The sequence below is a fragment of the Bufo bufo genome, chromosome 3, assembly GCF_905171765.1.
Source record: "Bufo bufo chromosome 3, aBufBuf1.1, whole genome shotgun sequence".
Classification (NCBI taxonomy): Eukaryota; Metazoa; Chordata; class Amphibia; order Anura; family Bufonidae; genus Bufo; species Bufo bufo.
Window position 1 is genome coordinate 487,495,052 of NC_053391.1, and position 20,036 is coordinate 487,515,087.

The 20,036-nt window shown below is 42.2% G+C and overlaps 1 protein-coding gene across 1 annotated transcript in view; it reads right to left on the reverse strand.

The window, feature by feature from the left end:
• Window positions 1–20,036, reverse strand: part of HS6ST3 (heparan sulfate 6-O-sulfotransferase 3) — a 1,004,185-nt gene that overhangs the window by 179,747 nt on the left and 804,402 nt on the right. The window lies entirely within an intron of this gene.

The window sequence follows — 20,036 nt, forward strand, 5'->3', positions numbered from 1 at the left end:
ACTGTGCTCCCTCAAACCAGCAGTAAAATCTCTTGAGTCCTCTCCATTGTATGTGTGAGCATAGGAGTCCTCTCAATGTATTTTACTGCTGGTTTGTGGGAGGACAACATTGGAATGCAATTGACTATGAAGATAAAAATTACATAACCGGACTCAGCATTACTTTAACACTATAAACTACTTACTCTAGTTTGGGGGGTGTTTTGGAGCTTACAGATTCCCTCTAAGTGGTCTATGCCTCTTAGTAAACTTGGCATACACCAATTACATTTTACATTGAGAAACTTTATACTGAGACTAGCATACTGTATGTAATGCCAGTCTTAGTATATCTGCCCCGGTATATATTTTTTTGATTTACAGTTCCTTCCAGGTAACTTCATGTCTATAACCACACACATTTGCAGCCTATTGGACATAGATGTTTGACATAGGTTTACATTCCTTGCAATATTCCGATGTTGTACTCTTTTATTGTAGAGGTTAGAATAAGTTGTAACTCCTGGGGGATGTCAAGAGTTTGATGTTGATATTCAGTCATGTTGTTCAAGCTGACCTTTGTTCTCTATTGGCAGACTGAACCACGCAGTGTGATTGGAATTTGATGCACTTTCTTCACTGGCATGGAGTCATAGGAGTCTTTAGGTCTTTGTGTTGTTTGTTGACTGTACAAATATATATCTCTACACTCTTTTGCAATATTGATTAGAATTTGATTTGCTCGGTGTAGAGGATAAATATACAGAGCAGAACATAGTGAAGCGATGAGGGTGAACCTCTAACACTTCTAAGGTGGTTATAGACATTAAGGTGGCTGTCTCACTTCAGAAAGTGGCATTTATCATGTAGAGAAAGTTAATACAAGCAACTTACTAATATATTGTTATTATGCATTTTGATTCCTTTGCTGGCTGGATTTATTTTTCCATTACATTATACACTGCTCGTTTCCATGGTTACAGACCACCCTGCAATCCAGCATCGGTGGCCGTGCTTGCATAATATAGGAAAAAGCACTAGCCTACGTGCGCTCCCATGGTCCCGGCCAACAGAGAGGCTGATGCTTTTTCCTATAGTGTGCAAGCATGAACACCACTGATGGATTTGAGGGTGGTCTGTAACCATGGAAACGAGCAGTGTATAATGTGATGGAAAAATGAATCCAGACAGCAAAGGAAGCAATATGGGTAATAACAATACATTAGTAAGTGCCTTGTATTAACTTTCTCTACATGATAAATGCCACTTGCTGAAGTGAGACAACCCCTTTAAGCTGTTCTCCATTATTTTAAGCTATTCTTGCCTGTTAAGTTTATTCTTAGGTTTATCCTCAAGTCAATCTGTTTACACAAACTGTTGCAAAATTTAGGTTTCAGTTCCTAATTTAGACTCTGGCGATAAATGTACTGTAGGTCTATGAAGTTACTCAGAATAAACTTAGCAAATATGCAAGTTCTTATTTCCCTGAGGAAGAAATTCGTTAATTTCGAAACGCGTTGGTGTTTTTTTGGCTTGCGAAGGCATCCATCCTTAGCGTGACGTCACACGGAAGTAACGTTCTCGTGGATCACCAGCTAGGGCTTCCCTCGCGCGCACGAGTCACCGGCCGGGACCGCGCACGCTTGCAGAGGAAACCTGAAGATACAGACATCGCAGCTACTCGCCAGCATTATTACCAGGAAGCACAGTGAGGACCTTGCAGGCCAGTTCGTTACAGGCAAGTCACCATCCCTTGCAACATATTTATGTAAGCTGATCACTTACCAGGTTGATCAGTTTGGATTGGCATTGGACGAGGCTCCAGCTAATAGCGGTATATATACAGTTGGGGATATTATTTGATGTGGCAGCAACCATGACATCTACCATTTGACACTGTCTAGTCAGCGCGGTCTATTTATTACTTTGGTTTCTTTGATTCATTTTGTTTAGGGTTTAGGCAATTTATCCCCTGTTATAGACCAGCAGCGACACACTCACTTGAGTGTTATTCAGTGCATTAGCATTACACCTTGTTCAACTTAATAAGGCAGCGCGGGTTTCTCTTAATTGTTTGTTAAGTTCTTATTTGCCTCCAGAGGGAACTAAGTTTAAAAGAAAGGTTAGACTTTTACAGTTGAGAAAATGTACTGTAAATAAAAAGCAGAAGGCCATTAAAGAGTGGATTGTAAATTTTCTTTTCAGAATTTTTTATTTTTTTACTTAATATATTAGTATTTGTGGAAAAAAAAAATATGTATGTTCTTCTGTCTGTGGAAGTCCTAGTTGACTGCTCTCAATGAAAAGAACAAGTAATATAACAGGAGAACCAACTATATACTGTTTCAAAATATCTTGATTACATTTTCAAATAAAGTTTAAAAATAATTTCCCTTTTTTTATTATTTTTTGTGGATTGGGTTTATCCACTGATTGGATGTATACTTATCTGCAGGATATGGAAGAGATGGATAATTAATTATGGAAAACAAAGATTTTCTATTAAATAACCAATAGACTATGTATAAAATATTGTTCTACTTAAAGTAAAAAGTAGAATTGCTTTGTTTAACCGCCTAACAACAGGACCTGCTTGTCACTTAAAGAAGTTGTCTCGCGAAAAATATTCTACAGTTTTCAAAGCAGCACCTGGATTTGAGCACTTTTGTAATTGTATGTAATTAAAATGTTGTATAGCTACTGAGTTATTCAATAAAATGTATCTGAATAGTGCCACTTCATTTCTTATTTCTTTGACTGGCTCATTAAGAAGGCCGCACATGCTCAATTTCATCTTACAACTGCCTCCTGAGCTGTGATAGGGAGAGCTGAGACACGCCCCGTTAGCTGCAGCAGGAAATACACTACCTTTGAGCTGTCAGTTCAATATAAATCTAGCAGAGCAGTGAATGTGAAGATTTCTGGATCCATGTGAGATACAGCACTGGTTCCAGCTTTGTTAGAAAGGTATTGTCATGTACTATATAATAAGGATAAGTCGGCCAGCACTCGCTTGCTGCACGCCGCGCGGGACAAGACCGGTTCCACGTGTATTTGAATGAAGAGTCCCAGCAGATGTGACTTGAATGCTCATAAGGACTCTTCATTCTAATGTACTATATGATGTCTGATTTTCATTTTTTACATTATTCATGGGATAATCCTTTTAACCACTTCACATCCGTGACATTTGCCCCCTTCCTGACCAGGCCTAATTTTGCAAGCCATTCAGAGATTGTTTTCTCGTGACACATTGTACTTCATGATAGTCATGAATTTGAGTCAATATATTTCACCTTTATTTATGAAAAAATGCCCAATTTACAAAAATTTAAAAAAATCGCAATTTTCTAAATTTCTATTTTTCTGCTTTTAAAACAGAAAGTGATACCTCATAAAATATTTATTACTTAACATTCCCCATATGTCTACTTTATGTTGCCATCATTTTGTAAATGTCATTTTATTTTTTTAGGACGTTAGAAGGCTTAGAATTTTAGAGGCAATTCTTAAAAATTTTAAGAAAATTGCCAAAACCCACTTTTTAAGGACCAGTTCAGGTCTGAAGTCACTTTGTGGGGCTTACATAGTGGATACCCCCATAAATGACCCCATTGTAGAAACTACACCCCTCAAGTTACCTTAAACTGATTTTATAAACTTTTTTTTAACCCTTTAGGTGTTCTACAAGAATTAAAGGAAAATGGAGATCAAATTTTAAAATTTATCTTTTTGGGCAGATTTTCCATTTTAATCCATTTTTTTCTTTAACATCAAGGGTTAACAGCCAATCAAACATCAATATTAAGGCTACTTCACACTTGCGGCAGAGTGATCCGGCAAGCAGTTCCGTCGCTGGAACTGCCTGCCGGATCTGGCAAAGGTATGCCAACTGATGGCATTAGTAAAACTGATCAGGACTGGCTTAAAAAGGTCTTAAAAAGGCCTAATCAGTCAGAAAAATGCATTGAAATGCCAGATCCATCTTTCTGGTGTCATCCGGCAAAACGGATCCGGCATTTATTTTTTTCACCTTTTTTTCGGTCTGCGCATGCGGCATTCCGGTATTTTGAATGCCGGATCCGGCACTAATACATTCCTATGGGAAAAAATGCCTGATCCGGCTTTCAGGCAAGTCTTCAGTTTTTTTCACCGGAGATAAAACCGTAGCATGCTGCGGTTTTATCTTTTGCCTGATCAGTCAAAATGACTGAACTGAAGACATCCTGGTGATGCATCCTGAACGAATTACTCTCCATTCAGAATGCATGGGGATATACCTGATCAGTTATTTTCCGGCATTGAGCCCTTTTGACGGAACTCAGTGCCGGAAAAGAAAAACGCTAGTGTGAAAGTACTCTTATTACCCTGATTCTGCGGTTTACAGAAACACACCACATGTGGTCGTAAACTGATGTAAGGGCACACGGCAGGGCGCAGAAGAAAAGAAGCTCCATATGGTTTTTGGAAGGCAGATTTTGCTGAACTGGTTTTTAGATGCCATATCCCATTTGAAGCCCCCCTGATGCACCCTTACAGTAGAAACTAGGGGATAAAGTGACAGTTGTATTGGTACTATTTTGGAGTACATATGATTTTTAATTGCTCCATATTACCGTATTTTTTGCCCTATAAGACGCACCGGCCCATAAGACGCAGGTTTTTGGGGAGGAAAATAAGAAAAAAAACATTTTTAACCAAAAGGTGTGCTTTTGGTGGGTTTGGAACTAATGGTGGTCTGTGGATGGCACTATTACTGGGGATCTGTGGATGACGGATACTGTTATGGGGGGATCTGTGGATGACGGACACTGTTATGGGGAGATCTGTGGATGACGGACACTGTTATGGGGGGATCTGTGGATGACGGACACTGTTATGGGGGGATCTGTGGATGACGGACACTGTTATGGGGGATCTGTGGATGACGACACTGTTATGGGGGGATCTGTGGATGACGGACACTATTATGGGGGGATCTGTGGATAACGGACACTGTTATGGGGGGATCTGTGGATGACAGACACTGTTATGGGGGGAATCTGTGGATGACGGACACTGTTATGGGGGGATCTGTGGATTACGGACACTGTTACAGGGGGGATCTTTGGCTGGCACTGTTACAGGGGGATCTGTGGCTGGCACTGTTACAGGGGGGATCTGTGGCTGGCACTGTTACAGGGGGCATCTGTGGATGGCACTGTTATATATGTGCCATCCACAGACCCCCCACCCCATAACAGTGCCATCCACAGACACCCCCCAGCCCATAACAGTGCCATCCACAGACCCGCACCCCTTAACTGTGCCATCCACGGATGTTATCCACAGATCGCCCCCCCAGTATGCAAATATAAATTGTCTTATTCAATTAAAAATGATTACACATGCCCCCTCACTCCTAATAGTACCGTACATCCCAATAGCTTCTGTACAATGCCGGCAGGCAGGCCGGGCGGCCGGCGCGTCACTCACTGACGTCACTTGCCTGCGCCGCCTGCTTCATTCATAAAGTAGGCGGCGCAGGCACGTGACATCAGGGAGTTACGCTGCCGCCCGCCCGACCTGCCTGCCGGCATTGTACAGAAGCTATTAGGATGTACGGTACTATTAGGAGTTGGGGGGCATGTTTAATAACTTTTAATTGAATAAGACATTTTATATTTGTGCAGCACTGGAGCGGCAGGGCGGGGCTATAGTACAGTGACTGCACCGCCCCACCGCAATTGCCGGCCCCTCAGCACCTCCTCCTAGTCCCTCCCCCGCTCGCTCGTACATCGCAAACTGCGATATTAAGCCCCATAAGACGCAGGACGCAGGGCGAAAAAGCCCCATAAGACGCAGGACGCAGGGCGAAAAATACGGTACGTTTTTTGTGAGGCAAGGTAACCAAAAAATTGCTGTTTTGGCAGTTTTTATTTTTTGCAGCTTTCATCTGACAGGGTAGATCATGTGCTATTTTTATAGAGCAGGTCTACTTTGTTTGTTTGTTTGTTTCAGTTTTACATAATAAAGCATGTTTTCATTTTCTGAATGACATTTTTTTTATTTTTCCGCTGATCTTCTTGTGCAGGGGCTCGCTTTTTGCAGAAAGAGTTGACGGTTTTTATTGGTACCATTTTAGGGTGCATATGATTTTTTGATCATTCATTATAACACTTTATGGGGCAAGGTGACCAAAAAATGGGTAGTTTTTATTTATTTATTTTCACAACGTTCACCTGAAGGGTTTGGGACATGTGATATTTTTATAGAGCTGGTTGTTACAAACGCGGCGATACCTAATATGTAAACATTTTTTTATTTATTTCACTTTAACACAATAATAGCATTTTTGAAACAATTTTTTTTTAATGTGTCCATGTTCTGAGAGCTATAGTTATTTTTTTAGCGATTTTCTTATGTAGGAGCTCATTTTTTGCGGGATGAGCTGACGGTTTTATTAGTACCATTTTGTGGGACATACGTATTTTTGATCACTTGGTGTTGCACTTTTTGTGATTTAAGGTGACAAAAATAGCTTTTTTTGACACAGTATTACTATTTTTTTTATGGTGTTTATCGGACTGGGTGGATCATGTGATATATTTATAGAGCCAACCGTCACGAACTCTGCAATACCAAATATGTTTATTTATTTATTTTTTTTCAATTTTCAAATTTTTTTTTATTCCTTACTTGGGGGAATTTTTTTTTTTTACATGTAAAACCTTTTTTTTATTTTTTTATTTTAGCACTTTATTTTTTTATTTTTTATTTTACACTTTGCATCTCCCATAAGGTCATGCAAGACCTCTGTGGGACATTTAACTTTTTTTTTTTTTTTCCACTATTGATTTCTCCTGTAACTGGGGCTGACATAGTAGCCCCAGTTACAGGGGAAATACACCCCCCAGAGAGGCTGTACAGCCTCAGTGCAGGGCTGATCGAGGTCTGCAGAAGCTCCTGCACTCTCCCGGCCCCGGCGGTCATATGACCGCCATGTTGGGACAGGAAGCGCATAGCACTTCCTGATCTGTATACACAGCGCTCGTTGAGCGCTGAGTATACAGCAATCTAGAAGGCAGGGACACCTGGGAACTGTCCCTGCCTTCTCTCTCGGTTGCCCTGTTGTCACTGACAGCGGGCAACCCGCTTTGCAGCTGCACGATTAGCGTGCAGCTGCGATCTCTGATTGGACGTTCAGAAACATCCATTCAGAGATAGAGATCCACCTCCCAGCTGTTTATAGTCAAGACCCATAACTTTTTTGTTTTTCATTGATGTAGCTGCATGATTTCTTGTTTTTTGAAGGACGTTACATTTTTTAGTGGCACTGTTTTGGAGTACACATAATTTAATGAATATCATTTATTATTATATTTTTTTCAGAGGAAACGCAAAAAAAGGCAATTCTGCTATTGTTTCTTTTTTTCCCCAATGTTTGCCATGTGGTAAACCCTAACTTTATAAAATATGCAAAAATACCAAATATGTATAGTATTTTTTGTGTTTTAGAAATTTTACATAATAAAAAAAGGTTTTATGGAAAATACCGGATTTTTCGCTTTATAAGACACACCCGGGTTTAGACAACAGAGAATTAGAAATAAATATTTTCTCTTTGAAGGGAATGTGGTTTACTGGTGGTTTACTGGAGAGGTGAAGGTCAGTAACTTTGAGGTGTAGCCAGGGGTGGGATTAAAATTTTTAGCAACAGGTTCTCTACTTCACGACGGACACTCGGCACGACGGACACTCTGCATCATATGTTTACATATACATACACCATATATATGCAACACATATACACATAAATACACCATATATGCGCCGGTCAGTGATGGCTGCACGTTCTTGAGCTCCGCTACACAGATCTCCAATAGCACCTGCTACTGTCAGCAAACTGCCTGAAACTGCCTGACAATGGTGAAAATCGGGAACTCTAAGGCTGGAGAACATCCGACCACCAACAAAACACAAATCGCCACCGGAGAAATGGATACATTCATAAAGAAAGCTGCCTCCTCGTTTGTGGCGCGAGAATCCAAGATGGCGCCGGCTCACTCACAGAAGGCTTCTGAGCGCACTATGGATAGATCGGAGGAGGAAAGCGACGCAGAGGAGCCACAGGGTAAAGGTGCGCTTCCCATCACCAGGCACTACCTGAAGCAAGCCCTCTCCAAAGCCATGGAGCTGGTCATCGACAAAATATCTGCACTCCGTCAGGAGATGAGGCAAGTGGGGAATCGGGTAGAGAGACATTTGAAACTCACCAAGCATTAATACTGGATCACCAGTCGGCCACCACAAACTCACTCCAAAAATGCAGCGCTTACCTTAATGACCTGCAGAATGCCCTGGAAGACCAGGAAAACAGGGGGTGCCGTAATGACCTGCGCCTCAGAGGGATCCCAGAATCTGTACAACCCGGAGACGTCCCCTCTACAGTGAAAACCATTTGCTCCTTGCTCCTAGGCCCAGATTATGAGCCTGATATAATCATAGAGCGAGCACACAGGGCTCTATGTCCTAAGCCCAAACCAGAAGAACCCCCCAGGGACGTGATCTGCAAGTTCCTCAACTTCCAGGTTAAAGCGGCAGTTCAAGAGGCTGCAAGAAATCGTCCTGATTTTTCTTATGAGGGGGCGCAAGTTACAATCTACCAAGATCTAGCCCCGTCCACGCTCAGAAAACGCAGAGCCATGAAACCTCTGACGGAATGGCTGAGATCCAACAAGATTCAATATAAATGGAACTTTCCTTTCGGACTTTCCTTCTCCCAGGCTGGACGCCGCTTCAACATCTCGGTTGGAACATCTCGGTTGGAAGATTTATATGAACAGCTGCAAATCCCTCCCTTGAAAGAGGAGAACTGGGAACTATACCAGGACCTTGCTGCCCTCCCAACTGTCCCAACAGTCATCCCGTTTACTTACCAGCGGACCCCTAAAGCACAAAGAACCGGGAAAAGAAGCCGACAGCTAACTCCGAAGAGACTCGCTCAAGCTACATGAGACACCTCTTTAGCTGTGTCCCTCTTACTTTCATGTATATTGAGTCTGCCATGCTACAGTTTGCTTAAAGTTCAACCCAGGTCGTGATGCTCTTTAACTTCTAACAGATTCTATCTCTTCTTGTCTTTTCCAACTTCTCCCTCACCTTGATAGCGTTACTACTGCTCCCCTTCTACCTTCATTTCTACCCAGGTCATCTCTATATATGTTCAGGCTTGCATATATTAGTGCTGGAGATCTAATCTTAGGTCTACAGACCTTTTCTCCCCCAAATGTCTTTCCTCTGTTCCTCAGAACCATGTAGGTTTTGTTTACCTCATGTTCTAATTTTCTTTTTTCCCCTCTCTTTTCATATTTTGTTATACTTATGGTACAGGTTTTTTACCCATTTGCTTACTCAGATGTGGCGGGACTATCCTGGTCTCCTGGCCCCCCCCCCCCCCTGATGTGGCAGAGTATGTTCCTTGTGATCAGTGCGTCTTCCTGGAGAATCCGAGAGCTTTATAAAGGTAACCCCAGACATTCAAACCATCATGGCTGACTTACATATAGCTTCCTACAATGTTAAAGGATTCAACTCTCCTTCCAAACGTAGTCAGATATTCTCCTTGATGCGTAAGTCAGGTGTGACCGTTCTATTTCTCCAGGAGACGCATTTCAGATTTAATCACTACCGTAATCTGACTTTCTCATATTACCCTCAGTGGTACCATTGTGGGGGGAGCTCTTCTGCCTCAGGGGGAGTGAGCATAGGATTCCAGAAAAGAATCCCCTTTAAATATCTTAGTCACCTCCAAGACCCAGAGGGAAGGTACATTCTAGTCAAGGGTCACATAGGCTCTCAAGTATACACGTTTATCAACTTATATGTACGGAACACTAAACAAGCACAATGGTTTACCACAATTATCCCAATCATCGACTCCTTCAAGGAAGGCTTGGTGGTCCTGGGTGGGGATTTGAATGTAACCCTGAATCCACAACTTGACTCATCCTCACACAAATCTGCACTTTCGCTACGCTCCCTGCGAGTCATGAGAGAAGGGCTGTGGAATTTGCATTTAGTGGATTCCTGGCGTGCCTTCCATCCCGATTCAGTGGACTACACCTTTTACTCACATCCCCACAACACCTATCATCGCCTAGACTACTTATTTGTTTCCAAGGAACATCTCCAGCTTTGTTCGAGTATTGGCTCCATCCACCTGTCCGAGCATGCCCCCATCTTTCTCTCTATCCTGGCACCTTCACAGCATCCGAGGGCCTTCAGCTGGCGCCTCAACGAATCCTTGTTGGGAGACACAGAAACTAAAAACAAAATTGAGGCCCTCCTGAAAGAATACTTGCAATTAAACAAACAACCCTCCACGTCACCCCAATCTCTTTGGGACGCCCACAAGCCATACATCAGGGGACACTTTATTAGTATAGGAACATTCCTGAAGAAAAACAGAGGAGAAAAAATAGAGTCTATCCAACTAAAAATCCAGGCCCTTGAGACGCTTCACAAAGGCTCCTTTTCCGACCTACAACCTGAAGAATTGTCGAAGCTAAGAGCAGAATTGAAAGTCCTCTTAAAAATCAAAGTAGCCAAATTTTATTTCACTTCTCAATACAAATATTTTGCCCATGGGGACAAGGCCTCTAAATTCATGATGCACAAAATAAAAAACACAGGAGAGCCAACAATTTTATATATCAGTTAACCTCCCCTTTAGGTGACTCATTGTTTTCCTCCACTCAAATTGCTGCTCAGTTTCGAGATTTTGAAGCCCTCTACAACTTGCCCCCCACCAATGATCTAGACACCCATAAGTCTCTCATATCCTCCCTTTTAGACTCAGTGACCCTCCCATCTCTGATAGATTTACAAAAACGGGTTTTGGTCTCCCCCTTTACCTTAGATGAACTGTCCATTGCGCTCCATCAGTTACCAGTGGCAAATGCCCAGGTCCAGACGGTCTTCCCGCCTCATATTATAAAACTTTTCAGAGCCAACTCTTACCCCATCTTCTGGATGTTTGCAATCTCACCCTAAAGGGTAGCCTTCTCTCCAGAGACATGACGGTAGCACACATCACTTTAATAGCTAAAGAGGGGAAGGATCCAAAACAATGTGCCAATTACAGGCCAATTTCTTTACTCAATTTAGACCTAAAGCTACTGGCTAAAATGTTGGCTGGGTCAATTTCCTCCCCCTTTTGATACATAGAGACCAGGTGGGTTTTGTTCGCAATAGGGAAGGCAGAGACAATACTTCCAGAGTCATAAATGTATTATGCCATGCCTCAGCATCCTCAAAACCTCTACTCTTTTTAAGTACTGACACAGAAAAAGCATTTGATAGGATCAATTGGACTTATTTGAGAGAAGCTCTGTTGCCTTTGCTGACGATGTCATGGTTATGACCATCCACCCCATGGTCTCTCTCCCCCTCATACAAAACCATCTACAAAACTATAGTGTAGTCTCTAACTTCAAAATTAATGAAAGAAATCTCAATTTATGAGTACTGGCCTCCCCTCACATGTCAAGCAGACATTAAAGATTAATTCACTCTTTGACTGGTCATCCCCTTTTTTAACCTACCTAGGTGTAATGATAAGCCCATCCGTCTCTGATCTCTTTGCACTTAATTATACCCCCTTGCTCCAATCTATGTTTAAAGCCATAGACAACCTTAATCTCTGTACCCCATACTTATCCTGGTTTGGACGTAAGAATCTCCTTTCGTCACTGATCATACCTCGTCTCACCTACCTCCAACAAGTCCTCCCTATCCCTATACCTAAGCCATACTATGAGTCTATTGGGAAAAAATTCAGATCTTTTATTTGGAATGGAAAGAAACCGAGGCTCTCATACTCCCAACTCTCAAAACCAGTGTCAGCGGGAGGAATTGGTCTCCCGGACCCTGAGGTTTATGGTAACGCAATACTCCTTTCTAGAGCAATTGAGTGGTTACGAAATAGTCCCAAAAAATCGTGGGTCCCCTGGAACAACACTTAATGGGCAGACCCCTACGTCTCTACTTCTAGGAAGCCAAAATCCGACCTTCACTCCTCCCACTTCATACCCAATTTTACGAGCCACACTGAATGCTTGGAAATGGTCACTTTCTACACACTGCTCAATTCCCTTTCCCTCTCCTCTCCTACAGGTCAGTGATGTGATTGGAACGATCTCCCCTGATAGGTTGACTTCTACCCCAAGAGAGTTAAGGAACTCATCTACCCCCCTTATCTCTTTCCTGGGAAGCACTGGAGATATTACTAGTGCTTGCGACATGATAGAGATTCTAAAACCTCAGCTTAGTGGTTTAAACCTAATCACGTATCTTAGACTGTTCATGTCCCGCAATACAGGTGAGGGTGAATTCCTTCGCCCTTTGGTCTGGCTTGAATCTTTGATTACCGATCCGAAACCGCCTAAAAAGCTCATATCGCAAATATACAACAGACTGAGATCAACTCCCTTAATAGTTAAACCTGCCTTCATCCGACATTGGGAAAAAGATTTGGACAGAGACCTCCCCCTTTCCATGCTCCCTAAACTTTCGCTTTCTTTCCCTTAAGCCGTCTAGATGTGTTAGGATTCAGGAGAATAGCTACAAACTATTATCTAGATGGTACATAACCCCAGAGAAATCTTGCCTCTTCTCTGAGGGCTCCTCGGATGTTTGCTGGAGGTGCCAGGGTGCCAGAGGTTCCTTTTTCCACATCTGGTGGGACTGCCCCAAAATACATGAATGATGGAGAATCATATTCGATACCAGCAACGAAATCTGCCTCACAGCTGTAAAGGCCTCTCCTAGCAAAGCCTTACTTGCTTGTTTTGACGAAGATATCCAAACCCCACCCCCCCACATTCCTTTTTAAACAACTATTGATTGCTGCAAGGCTCCTTATACCTAAATTCTAGATGTAAACTTCTCTCCCCTCTATATTGCAATGGAAGCAGAAAGTGGACCAGATATACCGTTTTGAGGAAATTTCTGCATAGGAGTATGGTACTCACCCACAATTCATCAAAAAATGGCACCTGTGGCTTGTCCATAGGTTTACATCTCCCCACTTAGGTTGAGCCCAAGTTTTCATGCCTAGTATATCCCTCTCTACCAACCCTCACTCTGCCGCAACCTCGCTGCTTTCTCAGCCTAGCACTACAGTGCTCACCCTTAATGCCATAATACTTCCCGAACAACTGCTTCTTCTCCATAAGAACCCTCTTCCTTACCCTTCCCTTGCAAGGACTCATATAATACACTATTAATGGGGAAAATGAAACTATGACTCTTTGATAGTTGTCAATACTATTGTGTATTTTTCTTGCCTCTTTGATGGTTGTCAATACTATTGTGTATGTTGCTTGCCTAATTTATGCCACACTCTGTACAGCCCATTGGATTTGTTGTCCTGCTGATCAAATCTTTATTTATGTCTTATCTTGTACTGTGTTGCACGGTTACTGTTGTTACACGGTTATTGTCTCTTTACAAAATTAATAAAAAAACTTTAAATATGAAAAAAAAATTCTAGGCTCAAAGTGTCACACTCTAGTCAGCTAAGTAATCCATACCCCCTGAGCAAAGGGAACCTCAAAATTGTGACTGAATGCCAAGAGTGTGCAAAGCAGTAATCAAAGCAAAAGGTGGCTACTTTGAAGAACCTAGAATATGACATATTTTCAGTTGTTTCACACTTGTTTGTTATGTATATAATTCCACATGTGTTAATTCATAGTTTTGATGCCTTCATAGTCATGAAAATAAAGAAAACTCTTTGAATGAGAAGGTGTGTCCAAACTTTTGGTCTGTACTGTATATATATATACTGGCAGAAGGACCCGGCTTCGCACGGGTATATTCAATCTATTTAATTTCTATTTAATGTTTGTGTGTGTCGTTAAAAGATATTTGTAGTATCCACTATAACAGTTACATCCACAGTGCCCTCCCCTTTAACAGTGACATCCACAGCGGCCACCCCTTTATTAGTGACCTCCATAGTACCCCGTCTCGTTAACAGTGATTTCCACAATAAACCGCTCCCTTACCAGTGACCTCTACAGAGCTGACCTCCATAGCAGATCATCCCCTTAACTGTGACCTCCACTGTTCCCTTCCCCCTTAACAGTGACCTCCACAGCACCCACTCCCATAACAATGACCTCCACAGCAGCCCGCCCCCTTTAACAGTGACCTTCACAGCATCCCGCCCCTTAACAGTGACCTCCACAGTAGCCCACCCCTTTAACAGTGACCTCCACAGCAGCCTGCCCCTAGGGTGGCCATAGGTCCAGTTTTAGGCTGGACAGTCTGGTTTTCCGACTCACTGTCCTCCATCTGGCGCAGGGCCTGGAAGGACACAGGGATGTCCTTTTGAACAGCTCACTCTCAGACAGTAGCACTGTGCTGTCTGAGCGTGAGCTGCATGGAGAAAGTCACCTTCCCTCCCACCCCTGCAGCTGACATTAGTTAGACATTCTCAAAGGGAATCAAAAGAACACCATACGCCATAACAATTATGTAACACCAAAATGTATATATTGGAGAATTTCTGTAAAATAAATTCTATTGAAAAATGTATCATTTGATTATGGGACAAAACAAACAAGCCACTTTTTCAATTTGAAACCATATAACTTTTCTTTTTTTCATAATCTCGCAATCTTTTCAATGTCACCTGCAGATTTTTGTTTTATAAATTTAGAGCGATTAGCGGCTCACCAGGAATCAAAACCAGGACTACGTGGATGCTCTAGCTGGGGCCTGGCTATCTGACAGCAAAAAATAATGAGAATCAAATATACAGTTGCAAGAAAAAGTATGTGAACCCTTTGGAATTATATGGATTTCTGCACAAATTGGTCATAAAATGTGATCTAATCTTCATCTAAGTCACAACAATAGACAATCACAGTCTGCTTAAACTAATAACACACAAAGAATTAAATGCTACCATGTATTTATTGAACACACCATGTAAACATTCACAGTGCAGGTGGAAAAAGTATGTGAACCCCTGGACTAATGATATCTCCAAGAGCTAATTGGAGTGAGGTGTCAGCCAACTGGAGTCCCATCAATTAAATGAGATTGGAGGTGTTGGTTACAGCTGCCCTGCCCTATAAAAAACACACACCAGTTCTGGGTTTGCTTATTACAAGAAGCATTGCCTGATGTGAATGATGCCTCACACAAAAGAGCTCTCAGAAGATCTACGATTAAGAATTGTTGACTTGCATAAAACTGGAAAGGGTTATAAAAGTATCTCCAAATGCCTTGCTGTTCATCAGTTCACGGTAAGACAAATTGTCTATAACTGGAGAAAGTTCAGCATTGCTGCTACTCTCCCTAGGAGTGGCCGTCCTGTGAATAGCAAGAGTACAGCGCAGACTGCTCAATGAGGTGAAGAAGAATCCTAGAGTGTCACCCAAAGATGTACAAAAGTCTCTGGCATATGCTAACATCCCTGTTAGCGAATCTACGATACGTAAAACACCAAACAAGAATGGATTTTATGGGAGGATACCACAGAGGAAGCCCCTGCTGTACAAAAAAAACATTGCTGCACGTTTACAGTTTGCACAAGAGCACCTGGATGTTCCACAGCAGTACTGGCAAAATATTCTTTAGACAGATGAAACCAAAGTTGAGTTGTTTGGAAGAAACACACAACACTATGTGTGGAGAAAAAGAGGCACAGCACACCAACATCAAAACCTTATCCCAACTGTGAAGCATGGTGGTGGGTGCATCATGGTTGGGGCTGCTTTGCTGCGTCAGGGCCTGGACGGATTGCTATCATCGAAGGAAAAATTTATTCCCAAGTTTATCAAGACATTTTGACGGAGAACTTAAGGACATCTGTCCACCAGCTGAAGCTCAACAGAGGATGGGTGTTGCAACAGGACAACGACCCAAAGCATAGAAGTAAATCAACAACAGAATGGCTTAAATAGAAGAAAATACACCTTCTGGAGTGGCCCAGTCAGAGTCCTGATCTCAACCCGATGGAGATGCTGTGGCATGACTTCAAGAATGCGATTCACACCAGACATCCCAAGAATATTGCTGAACTGAAACAGTTCTGTAAAGAGGAATGGTCAAGAACTCCTGACCGTTGTGCACGTCTGATCTGCAACTACAGGAAACGTTTGGTTGAAGTTATTATTGTCAAAGGAGGTTCAACCAGTTATTAAATCCAAGGGTTCACATACTGCACTGTGAATGTTTACATGGTGTGTTCAATAGAAACATGGTAACATTTAATTATTTGTGTGTTATTAGTTTAAGCAGACTGTGATTGTCTATTGTTGTGACTTAGATGAAAATCAGATCATATTTTATGACCAATTTGTGCAGAAATCCATATCATTCCAAAGGGTTCACATACTTTTTCTTGCAACTGTAAACTATATATCTGGCACACACACTATCTGACAATAGAATGTAATAATATGGTGAAGTTGTATAGGTGGTAGATTGTGAGGATCATGTGTAATAAGTTAGTTGACTCCACATGGTCTTGATATACCCTCCTACTACAGGGAGTGCAGAATTATTAGGCAAGTTGTATTTTTGAGGATTAATTTTATTATTGAACAACAACCATGTTCTCAATGAACCCAAAAAACTCATTAATATCAAAGCTGAATATTTTTGGAAGTAGTTTTTAGTTTGTTTTTAGTTTTAGCTATTTTAGGGGGATATCTGTGTGTGCAGGTGACTATTACTGTGCATAATTATTAGGCAACTTAACAAAAAACAAATATATAACCATTTCAATTATTTATTTTTACCAGTGAAACCAATATAACATCTCAACATTCACAAATATACATTTCTGATATTCAAAAACAAAACAAAAACAAATCAGTGACCAATATAGCCACCTTTCTTTGCAAGGACACTCAAAAGCCAACCATCCATGGATTCTGTCAGTGTTTTGATCTGTTCACCATGAACATTGCGTGCAGCAGCAACCACAGCCTCCCAGACACTGTTCAGAGAGGTGTACTGTTTTCCCTCCTTGTAAATCTCACATTTGATGATGGACCACAGGTTCTCAATGGGGTTCAGATCAGGTGAACAAGGAGGCCATGTCATTAGATTTTCTTCTTTTATACCCTTTCTTGCCAGCCACGCTGTGGAGTACTTGGACGCGTGTGATGGAGCATTGTCCTGCATGAAAATCATGTTTTTCTTGAAGGATGCAGACTTCTTCCTGTACCACTGCTTGAAGAAGGTGTCTTCCAGAAACTGGCAGTAGGACTGGGAGTTGAGCTTGACTCCATCCTCAACCCGAAAAGGCCCCACAAGCTCATCTTTGATGATACCAGCCCAAACCAGTACTCCACCTCCACCTTGCTGGCATCTGAGTCGGACTGGAGCTCTCTGCCCTTTACCAATCCAGCCACGGGCCCATCCATCTGGCCCATCAAGACTCACTCTCATTTCATCAGTCCATAAAACCTTAGAAAAATCAGTCTTGAGATATTTCTTGGCCCAGTCTTGACGTTTCAGCTTGTGTGTCTTGTTCAGTGGTGGTCGTCTTTCAGCCTTTCTTACCTTGGCCATGTCTCTGAGTATTGCACACCTTGTGCTTTTGGGCACTCCAGTGATGTTGCAGCTCTGAAATATGGCCAAACTGGTGGCAAGTGGCATCTTGGCAGCTGCACGCTTGACTTTTCTCAGTTCATGGGCAGTTATTTTGCGCCTTGGTTTTTCCACACGCTTCTTGCGACCCTGTTGACTATTTTGAATGAAACGCTTGATTGTTCGATGATCACGCTTCAGAAGCTTTGCAATTTTAAGAGTGCTGCATCCCTCTGCAAGATATCTCACTATTTTTGACTTTTCTGAGCCTTTCAAGTCCTTCTTTTGACCCATTTTGCCAAAGGAAAGGAAGTTGCCTAATAATTATGCACACCTGATATAGGGTGTTGATGTCATTAGACCACACCCCTTCTCATTACAGAGATGCACATCACCTAATATGCTTAATTGGTAGTAGGCTTTCGAGCCTATACAGCTTGGAGTAAGACAACATGCATAAAGAGGATGATGTGGTCAAAATACTCATTTGCCTAATAATTCTGCACGCAGTGTATATAGGGGGAGAAATTTGATGCTATCACTTATTCAGTTATGTGAGTGCCAGCTATATACAGTAGTTTATATTTGATTCACTTTTTTTTTTTACACTGGATGACATCTGATGTGATCCACCATTATAAGTTGTTGTTTTTTTTATTTCTATTTTCTCTTCAGCTCCAGAATTAAAAGAAACCTTTATGGAAAAGGACTAAAATCAACATTCTATATACGTCACAGATGGTATACAATATTTTAGGTGCAAACAAACAAAGAAAGAAAAAAAAAATTGCCTTTAAAACTTAGGTTCCAGAAATATTGGCATCCACGCTAATAATATTTTATGAAGTCTGCCCTTGTTTGATGGCATTAATTACTCTTTGATTCTGCCCATATTGATGGATGACAAAGTTATTTTAACAATCTCTACTCCAGAAGCACGGGTGTACCGTCAATATAGGCAAACCATGTCATTGCTATGGGGCCCGTGAGGTTGAGGGGCCCGGCTAGGCTGAATGGCTCCGCCCCTTTCTGATTTAAATACATGCTGCACTTAATACAGAGATAAACACGGGCCCCTGTCCTTCTCCTGATTCCTACCCTCCTCCTTGCCACAGCTGCCTAATTCGCTGCTTATTGGCCAGCTGACACATGACCTCTGGTCTGCTTCTGCCGGCGTGAAGCATCACAGTCCAGCGCCTGAGCAACGTGAGAGCCTATCCATCTTCAGTGTAGCCTACGGCAGACGCCCTGAGACCATGCGATCTGAGAGCCTGGCTACTAGACAGTATGTATGAGTGACTGCCAGCAAAGGCAACTGTAGCAGGATATTTTGTAAGTGACTGTTAAGAGGGTAAATATTCACTCACACTGTGCTGCAATGTGGAGGGGGGAATATGGGGATGGTCTGTGTGGCTTGCACTACTAATAATAGTTTACTATAAGTGCAAGGCACACAGCAGACATACGACCCTTCCCTCATAGACACAGCTCCCCCGCCCCCCCCATAGAAATACAACTCCCACCCCCACACTTATGCTTCAAGTTCTGAGGGGCGATTCATTCCCTGCCTCTCATTTCCCTAAATAAAAAGGCAAGGAGATGGGCAGGGGCTGGAATCCCTCTCAGAACTTAAAGCATACCATATATTTATGTGTGTGTGTGTGTGTGTGTGTATATATATATATATATATATACACTCACCTAAAGAATTATTAGGAACACCATACTAATACGGTGTTGGACCCCCTTTTGCCTTCAGAACTGCCTTAATTCTACGTGGCATTGATTCAACAAGGTGCTGATAGCATTCTTTAAAAATGTTGGCCCATATTGATAGGATAGCATCTTGCAGTTGATGGAGATTTGAGGGATGCACATCAAGGGGACGAAGCTCCCGTTCCACCACATCCCAAAGATGCTCTATTGGGTTGAGATCTGGTGACTGTGGGGGCCATTTTAGTACAGTGAACTCATTGTCATGTTCAAGAAACCAATTTGAAATGATTCGAGCTTTGTGACATGGTGCATTATCCTGCTGGAAGTAGCCATCAGAGGATGGATGCATGTTCTCATTCTGTTTACGCCAAATTCAGACTCTATCATTTGAATGTCTCAACAGAAATCGAGACTCATCAGACCAGGCAACATTTTTCCAGTCTTCAACAGTCCAATTTTGGTGAGCTTGTGCAAATTGTAGCCTCTTTTTCCTATTTGTAGTGGAGATGAGTGGTACCCGGTGGGGTCTTCTGCTGTTTTGGCCCATCTGCCTCAAGGTTGTGCGTGTTGTGGCTTCACAAATGCTTTGCTGCATACCTCGGTTGTAACGAGTGGTTATTTCAGTCATCGTTGCTCTTCTATCAGCTTGAATCAGTCGGCCCATTCTTCTCTGACCTCTAGCATCCACAAGGCATTTTTGCCCACAGGACTGCCGCATACTGGATGTTTTTCCCTTTTCACACCAT